Source organism: Anabrus simplex, chromosome 1 (genome assembly GCF_040414725.1).
Source record: "Anabrus simplex isolate iqAnaSimp1 chromosome 1, ASM4041472v1, whole genome shotgun sequence".
Lineage (NCBI taxonomy): Eukaryota > Metazoa > Arthropoda > Insecta > Orthoptera > Tettigoniidae > Anabrus > Anabrus simplex.
The window spans coordinates 1,692,093,510-1,692,107,355 of NC_090265.1; the positions used below are offsets into that span (position 1 = coordinate 1,692,093,510).

The window sequence follows — 13,846 nt, forward strand, 5'->3', positions numbered from 1 at the left end:
GGCACATATAAACTGGCAGGGTTTAGCTAGACCTCTTAATTCTGCTATCCACTCAGCATGAGTCTGATGCGGTTGCTTTCTGCTCTGAAAAAATTTGTAGCGAGCAGCCACTATGTGTGGGGCTTTAGCATAGTGTTCAGTGATACGGGCCAAGAGCTGTGCGAACGGAACTTCAGAGAGTTGCTCCTCTGGACTTAATTTTTGTAGTAATTCGCACGTAGCATTGCCAACCGAACTGAGAAATAGTGCACGTTGGCGCTTGTCATCCGTGACGGAATGGCATATAAAATGCTGCTGTAGGCGGGCGAAATAGACTGACCAGTCTTCCTTAGCCGGATCAAAAGCAGAGAACGGAGGAATTGGGAACATGCATAATTTTCAAAAATATTTTTTTTGAAAAGTACACCAATGAAATAGTACGTAAACGTATTACATTGTGGTATGTTGCCTTGTTTTCTACCATTAAAAAAATGTTTAATACTGCCTTTCCGCAAGGCGAGTGAAACGGCCTCTGACGTAAGCGGCGCGCTGTGACGTCACGATCCAGTACCGCATGGAGCTCTACCAGCCGTTGTGCATCAGCCGTTGCTAAAAGCCGATTGTTTATTATTCATGATCGCGAGTAACTTCGAAATGACAGAAGAAAGGTTCGAAACAGCACAGTCAGAAAATCTACCCTGTGTAGATGTCATCATTCTTGAAAAATGTGACTTTTGTGGCCGCCGAAATTCGCGGATAACAAGCAAGTTTGTAAGTGGCGTCTTTTATATACGTGGAATGTACTGTAACCCATAGTATTAGGATAACAACGAACCTGGATAGAGATCACATCACTTTCAACATTTCCTTCTAGACTGATTCCCCTATTAAAGAATAACATTACATTTTCGGGCTTTCAGCATTAGTAAAGTAAGAAATCGGATTTCAGCACTAACATAAACATATAGGTAGCATTATAGTACTAGTCCGCTTCTGTGGTGTAGTGGTTAATGTGTGCCACTCCCGGAGGCCCGGTTTCGATTCCCGGCTCTGCCATGAAAGTTGAAAACAAATAGTACGAGGACTGGAACGGGGTCTACTCAGCCTCGGGAGGTCAACTGAGTAGAAGGGTTTCGAATCCCACCTCAGCCATCCTCGAAGTGGTTTTTCGTATTTTCCTACTTATCCTCCAGGCACCTAAGGCCACGGCCGTTTCCTTCCCTCTTCCTTGTCTATCCCATCCGATCCTCCCATCCTCCAACAAGGCCCCTGTTGAGCATAACAGGTGAGGCCGCCTGGGCGAGGTAATGGCCCTCCTCACCAGTTTCATCACCAAACTCAAAGTCTCAACGTTTCAGGACACTGCCCTTGAAGTGGTAGAGGTGAAATCCCTCGCTGAGTCCGAGAGAAAACCAACCCTGAAGGATAAACTGATTAAGAAAGAAAGAAAGAAAGAAAGAAAGAAGGAAAGAAAGAAAGAAAGATCATAGTACTATAGGGCTATAATCTATCATTCCCAAAAAATGGGACAACTGGCCTACCCACTTCCAGGGCCCATGAAAGAGAATTAAATATCTTTGTGGAGGGAAAAAGTTAAACATGATAAAGATAAATATATCTTCACAAGTCGGGCTGAGTGGTTCAGACTGTTGAGGTGCTGGCCTTCTGACCCCAACTTGGTTCAGTCCGGTGGTAGTTGAAGGTGCTCAAATACGTCAGCCTCGTGTCCAAGACGTAATTGAAGCATTTAAATAAAGCATTATACATTACAATTTAAAGTTTTACCACTAGAACAGCTGACATGGAAAAGTGATTTGAAAATTCAAACAAATTCATCTTACGTTAAAATATTTAAAAAATATATATATATATATATATATATATATATAAACTGTAAACTTTTCCGATATATCACCAGCATTTCTCCAGCTCGCCAAAATCCATTTCTTCCTAGTTTTAGCGTCTTTGGAACATTTATAAACAATTTGTTTGGTATGGTATGCGATGTGCTATTGCACATCGGAACTCTACACCATTTATAAGTTTTCTGCCTCACTGTCTGCGCAGGATTCATTTTAAGTCTAAAATATACCACTCAGATTATTATCCAATGTATAGACCTCGAATTTAACCATACTAGACACTAACGTAAAGTAGAAACACGCGAAGTGTATCCTGCTTCTCACAGCACGCTGTGTTATTTCGTCTGCTAATTCAGTCAACCTGTACGATGACGTCAGACCAGTGAGATCGCGTGCTTGCGTGACGTGACATTTTCGTAGATTTTTATCACGTTTGGAGTTATTATTTGTACATTCTGATCACATTTTTGAATTCTGCATGAAATTTTGAATCAGATTAGCATATTTTTAATTAAAACCCCGGATCATGCATGTTCCCTATTGCAGAGGGCTGTGTAGAAACAGTAATAGCTTGAATAGCTGTGAGTAATGCTGCCTGTTGTTGCTGCATGAATTGCTGTTGTTGCTATTGGAGAGCCTGCAATACGGCAGCGAGTTGTTCGGCTGTAGCCATGTTGAGATGCCGGAGAGAACAGAACTTGTGGAGCAGCGTGTATTGAGCTGGCTGGAGGCGAGACCTTCACCGGAACAGCTGGGAGTGAGTGAGAGAGCAAACAAGTTGAAGCGTGCCTGACAGGTGTTGCTAGCGAGAGAGAGAGAGAGCCTTGGAATGTAGGCTGACTGTCCGTAGTTCGAAGGAGGCACTGTAGAAAAGGCTAACTGCTGGTAGAGTCCATACAGGTTCCAATGTGGAGTGGTGATAGTTACGGAGTATATTGCCACTTTGCCAATGAGTTGACGATACACTGTAAGAGTTTCTTTGTCGCGAATGAGTGGACGAAAAAATGTAAGCAGGTTTGTACCTCGTTGCAAATTAGTGGGCGACACACTGACCACTGTTGTACTTCATCGCAAATGAGTTGGTGGCAGATAGCACGTAGTTTTTTTTACCTCGTCGCCAATGAGTTGTGTTGTAAACAAGGAAAGGTTTACATGAACACAACTTATTTATTTGCTTCACATAGAAATTTACAAGAATAAACATAAAATGTCTTGAATCAAAGTGGATAATTACGCTTGAGAGAGAGTTTCTGTCACTATACACTATGTACACTTTGAATGTATTTACAATAGCTTCTATCTTGAAAAGATAGTTTGTAGGAATGTTCAGTTCGTGATAGTCGAAAACTATCAGTTTCACTAGCATTGATTAACTTATGGAGTTCCTTCCAACTTGAAGTGACTGAGTTCATGAGCTGGCACGAAATGACAGCTGAGTTCACAATTAGAGAATCTAATTTGTGTGTCGGAGCCTGAGTGAGATTGGGGATGTGTAGAGTACAGCATCGGGGCTCGACTGGAATGAAGGAACGGGAAATTGGAGCAGTGACCTGAGGTGAAACCTCATACTACCAGAATTCAGTCCACCTGGTCGAGACACATTTTTAAGAGGAGTAGCCTCCATGTTCGACGTACAGTGTATTCTGGAGCAGGACACCGGGGAGAATCCTGGAGAGTGACAGGCAGGGAGCTCCTTTTATAGTGCACTCGACGGTACAGGCACGCGCACTGAAGGCTGCGCGTCGAGTCTCGAAATATACACGCTGGCGTGCGTGCGGCTGGCAGGCGCTGAGCGGAGAGAGCGGAGGACATACAACACAGATGAGGATGAAGTGGACAAGTTTTATGAAGCATTGAGTGACATCGTGGTCAGGATCAACAGCAAGGATAGAATAGTGCTAATGGGCGATTTCAATGCGAGAGTTGGGAATAGAACTGAAGGATACGAAAGGGTGATTGGTAAATGTGGGGAATATATGGAAGCTAATGGGAACGGGAAGCGTTTGCTGGACTTCTGTGCTAGTATGGGTTTAGCTGTTACAAATACATTCTTCAAGCGTAAGGCTATTCACCGCTACACATGGGAGGCGAGGGGTACCAGATCCGTAATAGACTATATCTTAACAGACTTAGAATTCAGGAAATCTGTTAGGAATGTACGAGTTTTTCGCGGATTTTTCGATGATACAGACCACTATCTGATCTGTAGTGAACTAAGTATCTCTAGGCCTAGGGTAGAGAAAGTGAAATCTGTCTGCAAACAATTAAGGGTAGAAAATCTCCAGGACGAGGAAATTAGACAGAAGTACATGGATATGATTAGTGAGAAGTTTCGAACAGTAGACAGTAAGCAGGTTCAGGATGTAGAAAGTGAATGGGTGGCATACAGGGATGCTGTAGTAGAAACAGCAAGGGAATGACTAGGAACAACTGTGTGTAAAGATGGGAAAAGGCGAACTTCTTGGTGGAATGATGAAGTGAGAGCAGCTTGTAAACGTAAAAAGAAGGCTTATCAGAAATGGCTCCAAACTAGGGCTGAGGCAGACAGGGCTTTGTACGTAGATGAAAGAAACAGAGCGAAACAAATAGTTGTTGAATCCAAAAAGCAGTCATGGGAAGATTTTGGTAATAACCTGGAAAGGCTAGGTCAAGCAGCAGGAAAACCTTTCTGGACAGTAATAAAGAATCTTAGGAAGGGAGGGAAAAAGGAAATGAACAGTGTTTTGAGTAATTCAGGTGAACTCATAATAGATCCCAGGGAATCACTGGAGAGGTGGAGGGAATATTTTGAACATCTTCTCAATGTAAAAGGAAATCATCATGGTGGTGTTGCAAACAGCCAAGCTCATGGGGAGGAGGAAAATGATGTTGGTGAAATTATGCTTGAGGAAGTGGAAAGGATAGTAAATAAACTCCATTGTCATAAGGCAGCAGGAATAGATGAAATTAGACCTGAATTGGTGAAGTATAGTGGGAAGGCAGGGATGAAATGGCTTCAAAGAGTAGTAAAATTAGCGTGGAGTGTTGGTAAGGTACCTTCAGATTGCATAAAAGCAGTAATTGCACCTATCTATAAGGAAGGGAACAAGAAGGATTGCAACAACTATCGAGGCATCTCATTGATTAGTATACCAGGCAAAGTATTCACTGGCATCTTGGAAGGGAGGGTGCGACCAGTCGTTGAGAGGAAGTTGGTTGAAAACCAGTGTGGTTTCAGACCACAGACAGGCTGTCAGGATCAGATTTTCAGTATGCGCCATGTAATTGAAAAATGCTACGAGAGGAATATGCAGTTGTGTTTATGTTTTGTAGATCTAGAGAAAGCATATGACAGGGTACCGAGGGAAAAGATGTTTGCCATACTGGGGACTATGGAATTAAAGGTAGATTATTAAAATCAATCAAAGGCATTTATGTTGACAATTGGGCTTCAGTGAGAATTGATGGTAGAATGAGTTCTTGGTTCAGGGTACTTACAGGGGTTAGACAAGGCTGCAATCTTTCACCTTTGCTGTTCGTAGTTTACATGGATCATCTGCTGAAAGGTATAAAATGGCAGGGAGGGATTCAGTTAGGTGGAAATGTAGTAAGCAGTATGGCCTATGCTGACGACTTGGTCTTAATGGCAGATTGTGCCAAAAGCCTGCAGTGTAATATCTTGGAACTTAAAAATAGGTGCAATGGGTATGGTATGAAAATTAGCCTCTCGAAGACTAAATTGATGTCAGTAGGTAAGAAATTCAACAGAATTGAATGTCAGATTGGTGATACAAAGCTAGAACAGCTCGATAATTTCAAGTATTTAGGTTGTGTGTTCTCCCAGGATGGTAATATAGTAAGTGAGATCGAATCAAGGTGTAGTAAAGCTAATGCAGTGAGCTCGCAGTTGCGATCAGCAGTATTCTGTAAGAAGGAAGTCAGCTCCCAGACGAAACTATCTTTACATCGGTCTGTTTTCAGACCATCTTTGCTTTACGGGAGCAAAAGCTGGGTGGACTCAGGATATCTTATTCATAAGTTAGAAGTAACAGACATGAAAGTAGCAAGAATGATTGCTGGTACAAACAGGTGGGAACAATGGCAGGATGGTACTCGGAATGAGGAGATAAAGGCTAATTTAGGAATGAACTCGATGGATGAAGCTGTACGTATAAACCGGCTTTGGTGGTGGGGTCATGTGAGGCGAATGGAGGAGGATAGGTTACCTAGGAGAATAATGGACTCTGTTATGGAGGGTAAGAGAAGTAGAGGGAGACCAAGACGACGATGGTTAGACTCTGTTAGGCATTTATGTTGACAATTGGGCTTCAGTGAGAATTGATGGTAGAATGAGTTCTTGGTTCAGGGTACTTACAGGGGTTAGACAAAGATAAGAGGTATAGAACTAAATGAGGCCACAACACTAGTTGCAAATCGAGGATTGTGGCGACGTTTAGTAAATTTTCAGAGGCTTGCAGACTGAACGCTGAAAGGCATAACAGTCTATAATGATAATGTATGTATGTATGTATGAGTAATGAGACAAAATCTCTCATAGTGCATTGGCACTGCCGGTGGCTCGAAGTAGCCTATGCAGTGGCTTCCATGGTATGCACTAGCCATGCTTCTTGATGGGTGTGCTATTTACCAACTGATGAGCCCAACCTAGCACACAGGGGCGAAACGCTGGCAACCAGGAATGAGTTAGCTGGAAAATTTATAATGTCCAATAACGGATCAACAATATTGGTTTTAAAGAGTAGTCGAAAATTTTGGCATTCCATGCCGTTGTTGGCATAATAAAGATCTCTAGTGGTGCACTCAGTGTCGCCCAACAAAGTTAAATTAATTTGGTCACAGCATCCATTCTGCTAGATAGTAGCACAACTGGAATATCAGAATTGGTTGGCAGGTCACCTTGATGGTACCACTTCAGAAGGTTTGCAACATGGTAATTGAGACCGTATTATTATTATTATTATTATTATTATTATTATTATTATTATTATTATTATTATTATTATTATTATTGACCTCATTTCAGTATAATACATGCCGAGCAAACACAGGCATAAGGAGTTAGACTTTGTTCAGGTGGGTGTGAAATATCACTGTTATTTGAAATGGATAGCCAGTGTCTAGTGGCACCTACCATTTTGGTAGTTTTACTGTTTAAATATTTGGTACAATTTCAGTAATGTTATGAGACTAGCATGGCAAGAGTGCACTGCAGCAGCCACGAAGGACGTTGCTCTCTTATTTCCCCATCTTGCTTGCTTCCTTAGTAGGGGACAGGGCAATACTACTGTCGAAAGAAATTTCCGTCTGTGCACGTTCTGGTTAGTGACAAAAAAGCCATTGGTGTAACACGTCTGGGGTGTTAAGCAAAGAGCCTCTCAAAGGGGCAGTTTCGTGACAGACCATTGTTGGGAAAAACTTTACTATTGGGGATGCAGATGAGAGTTTAGGAATCCAACATGGCATGGCTTGCATTACATCACAATGTGCTATGCAAGGCTGCCAACTTACAAATTTAGATCCAGTCTGTATTGGTTAGGTCTGGCTAGTGACAAAACCTTAGGTCTCTACCATTGGGCTAGGGGCAAGTAAATGGGTTCTGAGAGTGTTAGCAGCCCACGGGCCTATAGTGACCCATGCAACAGCAGCGCATTCTGTGTTCATCAGTGGACAAAACTTGAATTAATGAAGTATCCCTTCAGAGATTAATGGGTTAATGACCATTAGCTTACCGTCATTGTGATGTGACATTAAAAATCTGTAAATTCGCTCCTTCCATATTTAATATGTTTACGTCAGGGATACAGCACTCGCATCTGCCACAAACTATGTCCCTTTCCAACTTTGCAGTTCCATTATATTCATGGAATGTGACAGCCCTGTGGAAGACATGATATTGTGAGCTCTATTGGAGACACTAGCAAACTGTTTTTCATCACATGCTGGCCAGTACAGCCAATAGTATAACAGAAAATGGCTGCATTTCACTGATTTACATAGTTTCCGTTTTTAATTTTCCTATATAAGTAAGAATGCGGGGGTTCCCTGGCAAACATAAAGGGAGATAACGATGGCTTAGTGCATAAACATTGTATATCCAAAAATCATGATTCTGAGAAAACTCAAATTGGAAGTTTATGAAGTGTAGCCAGCTGTAGCCAGTGTTACTGATCTGTAGATTATTTCTTTGTAATTGTATTTTAACAACTGGATTACATTTTTGTGCATCAGTAAAGGAATTATTCACTATACTTTAATGGAAGGTTGGTACATACAACATTTGGCACTAACAATGTGAAAGAGAACTTAAAAGAACGAACATTGTATTTCTCAAAGGAATTGATTTCGGTATTCTTTTTTTTCATTTATTATTACCGGTATTCTTTCTTCTTTTCTAGCCTATTTCAATCCACTACTGGATATAGGCCTCTTCCATATGCTTCCATCGTCTTCGGTCTTGAGCCACTTGGAACCAGCGTGTTCCAGCCAACAGCTATATGTCATCAAGCCATCTCTTCTGCGGTCTTCCAATGCCTCTTTTGTGTTCCCATGGTCTCCATTGAACAATCCTAGAGGTCCACCTGTTGTAGTCTTGTCGAGCTACGTGTCCTACCCATTGCCATTTTAGTCTTGCTACTCTCTCCTGGATGTCAGTTACATTTGTTTTTCTCCTGAAGTCCTCTGAACAGATCTTATCCCTAAGGCTGATCCCTAGCATCTGTCACTCCATGGCTCGTTTTGTTCGCTGAAGCTTGCAAGCACTTTCCTTCGTCACAGTCATCGTTTCCAGACCGTAAGTAGTAACTGGTAGCACACACGTATTACCGTATTTACGCGAATAATACCCGCACATTAAAAAAAAAAATTGGGGTACGAAATTAGGGTGCGGGTTTTATTTGCGTCAATGTTGGCAATTTTTTTTTCAAAATCAGCCTTCCTAAATTTAGGGTGTGGGATTATTCGGTGGCGAGTATTATTCGTGTAAATACGGTGGCGGGGATTATTTGCGTAAATACCCATATTTACGCAAATAATACACGCACATTTTTAAAAAAATTTGAGGCACGAAATTGGGATGCGTTTTTTTGCAACAAAGTTGGCATTTCTTTTTTTCAAAATAAGCCTACCTAAAGTTAGGGTGCGGGGATTATTCATGCAAATATGGTATAAACCTTGGTCTTCAGGTTAATTGGAACATCCTTGTTGATTAGGGTGAATTTTAGTTTTTGGAATGCTATCCAACTCATACCTGTTCTGTGAGGAATTTCTGCACGTTGTTTGTCTTTTCCACGTAAATGATTTTATTGTCTTAATAACATCACAAGGTATGAATAATAAGCAATTAAATAAAGTTGAATAATCACTGTTCAGTTATAAATATGTCTCAAATCTTTCAAAACGGTGTCCAGGACATACAGTATTTGTGCTCCATCAAGGCAGTAAGAACTTGAAATTTTCAACAGCAAAATAGTATGTTCGGACATACAATATCTGCGCCTTCAAGTGAAATGAAACCAAATGGACATACCTAGGCTAAAATCATTATATGGGACTTACAACGTTCGTGAAGTACAGTTGTTGATTTAACTAGGACATGCAATATTTGCATTTTGGAAATCAGCATGTTTCCTATTATTTGGACATACTATAATCATAGCGTATCGAAGAGGAAGTGCGACATCTTCTCCATTTGCCTGTAAGAGAGCTCAAGAGGTTGGTGGGACACCCGCTTGGTTGCAGCACAGGCAATTGCGATGTCAACAGAGACCCTTGGCCATTAGCCCGCGTTATATTCGCCTTTAGTTGTAGTCATTTTTATTGCTCACTATTGTCGCTGTCAGAGATGTTTCGACAGTTTGCATTATTAGTGTATTCACGATTGAGAGGTGTGAGAAGTGTTATGTTTTAAATACCTCGGTCTTTGTTGCTATTGTGCTATAAGGCAACGTATATCAGTGAGGGAGGAAACTACCACATCATGCCCTCGTGTTTTGTACCCAACTGCAGATCTGAATATGACCGATCGTCTTCAAGTAGGCATTACTTAGGCCCCCTAAAGAGAGTGGTATTTTACTAAAATGGGAGAAGGCTATCCATAGAAAAGACCGAAAATTAATTCATAACTGTTTTGTATGTGACATTCATTCATTTCTGCAATGACATTCTCATTCAAGTCATCCTACAATTAGAGCAATTAGGTGTCGGAATAATTGGTTTCACCTCAGATGGTAGCCAGTCAAATAAAAAGTTGTGGAAATGCTTAGGAATATCTGGTAACATAAAGAATCTGAAGTGTTATATTTCCAATCCAACTGACTCCAACAGAAAATTATGGGCATTTTCAACTATAAAAGTAAATACACAATTTAGGGTCGGTAGGTAGGTCGCCAGCAGTGGCATTGAACACTTTTATCTCTCCTCCATATAATACAGAGTAAGATTTGTAAGATTTGACTTCTTAATTTGTCTTCTTCATCTCTTGTACCATAACTGAAGTTATACTAAATGTTTTAATTATATGAAAATGTTTTGTTCGCAGTCATAAAAACAGTCAAATCCTTTCCGAATTTAGTACGCATGTTCACTGAGCACACACAATAAACTGTGCAGTTATTGGTGATGAACAGTATGTGGGGAGTATGATTTTGAATAAAATTTGTATTGTGCCTTTTACATTTCCATTATTTGCATTTTGCAGATGATGATCTCATACCTGCCAGCTTCCCCAATTTAGGCGGGAGACTCCTGATTTTCGACAGTTTTTCCCACCTCCCAATTTTTTCCCGATTTTAGCTTATATTTTGGTGAACTTCAAACATTTGTTTTCAAATCCTACCATTTCGACTCTGTACACCAGTGGCCGGAAGACCTTCGCTCATTGGCAGCTTTCAAATGAAATATTGACGTTTATTATTATGAGAAATGCGCGCGAATGTGCGATGCTTATTGAAACTGGTATATCGCGGCGCGTATATCGATTGTAAATCTCTCGTTCTCGCGTGCTATATTCGCGTTTCTTCACATCAGTCTAGTCAATTCTAGAGACTAGTCGCTAGATTTGGAGTCTGTTTTAGCATTTTATTGACAAAATTTTAAAGATAGTGATAGTGACTTTTCTAGAGATTTTAGGAGCCATTTGGAGACAATTCTGGCAAATTTTATTTTATTTTATTGCTTGATAAAAATAGCATTGCGCTTCACATAATCGTGCGGGCACGTGATGCAATGTATTAATCTATGCAATAATAATAATAATCATATGACCTCAGCTACCGTGTGCAGACATTTCAATTTGTCGCCATCTGGCTGTCTGCTCGTCAGTTTCGACATTCTGTTTTACTCTAGGCTCACTAGATGGCAGACCGAGTAAACCGAAACTCTCCTGAGCATCTATGGCTGAGATTTAATTAATTTTATCGGGTAAACACCAAATGTGTCGCCAGAGATCTTTTACATGCCGACATCGTACGACATGGAGTGTCGAATGGACTTTTGTCCGCCCTTCAAAAATCCGATTACCTCTGCCGGGTTTGAACCCGCTATCTTGAGATCCTGAGGTCAACACTGTACCACTGATCCACAGAGGCAGCTATTAATCTATGCATTTGCTAAGCAATGGCATCTAAGCGCATGATTGATTGACACATGTGGAGCATGAGTTCATACTATTTTTGGAAGCCTTATCAGAGACCGATCATCTCACTCTCATGCTTCCTGCGAGAGAATGGAGATGTGTAATTTTTAGTCTTTTAGCCTCGTATTGCAACAGTCAGGTTTTGAGACAATAAGTGTTATAATATATACCATAGTACTCCTGTGTTGCGCAAGGCATAAGCAGTTTTGACCAATTGTATCTCCTGATTTTTCCCGATTTTCATATCAACATCTCCTGATTTTTGGTTTTGTAAAGTTGGCGGGTATGTGATATACTGTATAGAGTAGTAAATAAGTTGCAGGATTGTGAGCAACTACAAAAAGACCTAGACAATGTTGTGAGATGGACAGCAGACAATGATATGATGGTAAATGGGATGAAAAGTTTGTTTCACCGAGAGGAAAATTAGTTTCAGTTTTAATTACAGTAATGTGTTTATGGGGTGATAGTACCTCATGGAGATCACTGGAAGTACCGAGGTGATAATAGAAGGAATGATCTTCGTTGGTGTAATGACATTAACAAGATTGTAAAAAAAAAAAAAAAAGTTACAGAGCTCTTCATGTGGTTATGATGGTATTTAGGGGTTATAGTAAGGATGTAAAGGAGAGGGCGTTTTAGACTCTTGTAAGACCCCAGTCAGAGTATGATTCTAGTAAATGGGACTAACACCAGGATTACTTGATACAAGAACTGGAAAAGACCAAAAGAAATGCAACATGATTTGTTTTGGGTGAATTCCAACAAAAGAGTAGTTTTACGAAAATTTTGCAAACTTTGGGCTGGGAAAACTTGGGAATAAGGAGACGAGCTGCTCGACTAAGCAATATGTCATAAAAATTCCCTTGAAAAAATTAAAAAATGTCCTTGTTAGTCAATACAGGTCATATCTATTAAAATACCTAACAAAATATTGCAGCAATAGTACCAGCTTTTGGAGGTTAGGCCATGTGCATTTGCAGATTTTTGCCTAGACGTGCCATTTGGGCTCATCAGTTGAATTGGCATGCCCCTCCAAGATTCTGCTTAGCAGTGGCAGACCGGCTGCAAAGTTCCGCCATGTTAACAAATGGGATTGTTAACCTGCTAAAGGAGAAGTGAATTCTCTGTTTCCAGAAAAGGTGTACTCCCCATGGATATAAAATTCCAGAAAAGGCTTTCGCGGCTGCAGATCTAAATGTTACAACAATAGTACCAGCTTGTGGGTGGTTAGGCCTGTTTTGCATTTGCAGGGTTTTGCACTGGTTAGCAATCCCTATTTGCTTACATGGCGGGACTGTGCAGTCGGTCTGCCACTGCTAAGCAGAGTCTTGGAGGGGCGTGCTAATCCAACTGATGAGCTCAAATGGCATGTCTGAGCGAAATAGTGTGTGCTTTTATTTGTTGTTTAATAGTGTATTTTTTTTACAGGTATGTTGTAGTGTAATGTTTATTTTGAACTTGTGTGTTCACCAGACTGAAAAGCTTTTAAGTTACATTTGAGCAAAACTCTGCAAAGTACATTGCCTAACCACCCAAAAGCTGGTACTATTGCTGTGATACTTAACCCTTACCCCTCATCTGTTGGGTGAGGCCCGACATTACGATATTCCCGTTCCTGTCGCATGTCAGGTGAGACCCGACATGACATTGTATCGCCCACCGCTCGCCTGCCGTCTCTTAGCCGACAAAACACACGATGCCATACTATACTGTCATCTTTTAGTTCAACGTGGAACTTTGTAGAATCCGGATATTATGTTACTTGACAGTCAGTCAAAAATCTAAATCTTTTATTTAGATGGCAGTATAGCCGTCAGCTGTCCATTCACACACACGCAAGCTCGAGCGATATTAAACAAACATGGTCACCATGTGCTCTTCTTGTCATATATAGTTTACTGTTCAATGTTGTATATGTCAGGTAACACAAAAATCCACAGTATTTTCACACCTCTACTCCTTCCTTGTACCCTAACAAATATTTCTAGTAGCATTTGACGATGCCTAAAAGTGAACTGGTGATGGTCGGCTTGTGTACCGTAACCCAACATGTGGCTGATGCCGACGGCTAGCACAATTATAAATCAACAGATCCCGATTTCAAGAAAATGCCATTTACAGCAGTTTCAGCCTACAAACTACCGCGAGGTATGAAGCCATAGACTGAATAGAGTTTTTCAATTGATTTTTACCGATACTTTGTTCAGTGAAATTATTAATGAAACCAATCGGTATGCGATACCGGTAATGATAATAATAATAATAATAATAATAATAATAATAAAAATGCAAAATAATTTGTCTAAAATTGCTTAAAGTGTCTTTTATTTTTTCCAGTATTGCTTGCTTTAAACGTGTATAGGATAAATAC

General features: G+C 40.6%; 1 protein-coding gene across 1 annotated transcript in view; it reads left to right on the forward strand.

Moving 5' to 3' along the window:
• The window catches only part of LOC136881950 (transcription factor A, mitochondrial), a 46,195-nt gene that overhangs the window by 7,213 nt on the left and 25,136 nt on the right, over positions 1 to 13,846 (forward strand). The gene's annotated exons all lie outside the window — the stretch shown is intronic.